The following is a 2,358-nucleotide window of genomic DNA, read 5'->3' as shown; positions in this document are numbered from 1 at the left end:
ATATATATATATATATATATATATATATATATATACACATGGGTTTGTATGTATATATATATTTGTGTATATCTATCTATCTATATATGTATATATATACATGTGTATGCTTGAATGTCTGTAAACATGTGTGCATTTGTTTGTGTAAGTTTGTGTGTGTGTGCGCACACGTGTGTGTGTTTGTGTGTGTGTTGAGGAATTTTCAGTCGTATTTCATAGACATTGTGTATCCAGGAAAAATTCTAGTAACACAAATAAATAAATATATATTAAATAACTCGAGGTTACGAAAATAAATTAAATAAAGAAATAAATGAAAGTATTAAAATAGCAAGAAGAAATGAACAACAAAATGATATAGGGGTATCAGGCACCGTTATTATTTTATTTGAGATTTTTAGAACCTTTATATAGGGGCAATAGTGATAATTATTTATAGATGAGATTATAGGAAGGATACAAGGAGACAGATGCACACATACTCATCATGGGTTACTCGAGGGGAAACGATGCGTGATGAGCGAATAATTTATTTGTGATGCTGCATCTATGGGTCGGTAAAGTAGATATAACACACAAAAATAGGAAAAGGCACACGAAAGCGGATGGTAGTGATGGTTGTGGTTGTGGTGGTGGTGGATTCAGTAGTGCTGCTTTTGTGTCTGCTGTTACTACTAAATAATCATTTCTACTATAGGCACAAGGCCTAAAATTTTGGGGCAGGGGCCAGTAGATTAGATCGCAACTAGTACTTAATTGATCGACCCCGAAAGGAAGAAAGCCAAACTCGGCGTCTGCGGAATTTGAACTCAGAACGTAAAGACAGACGAAATACTGCTAAGGATTTCGCACGGCGTGCTAACGTTCCTGCCAGCTCGCCTCCTTAGATTAGGAATAATATTCTTTTCTACTCTAGGCAGAAGGCCCGAAATTTTGGGGCAGGGGGGGCAGTCGATTAGATCGACCCAAGTACGCAACTGGTACATAATTTATTGACCCCGAAAGGATGAAAAGCAAAGCCGACCTCTGCGGAATTTGAACTCAGAACGTAAATCAAGTAGATCGAGTACAAAAATGAAAGGCTAAAATGTACAATGGACGAAATGATGTTACGTTCAAAACTATGATCAGGCAACTGGTACGCAAAAATCTGTATGTAATGATAATTAGCCATATCTATATACATAGACATGCTCCCGCCTTCACAAGCACTCATGCTGTTACACAGTAGAAGTATATCAGTTAATAATTGGTGCGGCAAAATGTTTTAACATTTCCTCATCAATAGCCTGTAAAAACGGTTTTAAATTTTGATATAAGGCTAGCAATTTCTGGGAGACGAATAATTGATTACATCGAACCCCATGTTCAACTGGTACATATTTTATCGACCCCGTAAAAGTGAAAGGTTACGCCGATCTCAGCGGAATATTGCTAGCCTAATATATTAATAATATATCGTAATGCGAATATCATAGATTGTCTTGAGAGATCGTGGATAACTGGAAATGTTATTTCTTTCCTGTGGACATACATTTGAGTGTTTGTGTATGCGGTACATGCGAATAAACCCAAATGTGGGGTGATTTATGGACATCGTGCACTTAATTAGTAAATTACGTTCTTATTAAATTACACTGTAACTATTTCCTTATATCAAATCTCTTTGGCTTAAAGTAATTCTAAACCAGAATCAGTGTGATGTAGTGCTTGATATGCTGTACATCTGTAACACAGGCACAAACAACTAACATGCTTCTGGACTGTATCCGTGATAATGATTACACTAGGGTGGTGGATGGAGTTCGCGGAATTATAGTGAAATTCACTTGTCCAAAATAAAATTGAGTGAGATTGAAACCGGTATGTCTTGATTGCAAAACGTACTCTTCAACCATACAAATATATTCGTTACGGGAGTTAGATAAAATTCTAGATGTATAACAATGCACGGCAATAGATAGAATGCCTTAAATCATGTGGGATGGCGTTAGTCGATTACATTGACACCAGGACTCAATTGGTACTTATAGTATTGATGCCAACTGGTAAAATAAAATTCGGCCTCTTTGGAAGTTGAACTCAGAACGTATAACCGAAAGAAATGGCATGAAGATTTTGAGCGGCTTCCTAACAATTCTGCCAAGTCACTGCCTTGTTATAGATGTTATACTGCGTGTAACCATGTCTACATAGTTATATACATATATACATATATGCATGCATATACTTATAAAGACGCATACATATTCATATTCATACATAAATTCATATACACACACGTATAATATATGTATGTATGTATGTATGTATGTATACATATATATATATATATGTATGTATATATATATATATATA

Source organism: Octopus bimaculoides, chromosome 19 (assembly GCF_001194135.2).
Source record: "Octopus bimaculoides isolate UCB-OBI-ISO-001 chromosome 19, ASM119413v2, whole genome shotgun sequence".
Classification (NCBI taxonomy): domain Eukaryota; kingdom Metazoa; phylum Mollusca; class Cephalopoda; order Octopoda; family Octopodidae; genus Octopus; species Octopus bimaculoides.
The sequence above is the reverse complement of the archived record's forward strand: the minus strand, read 5'-3'. Positions refer to the sequence as shown.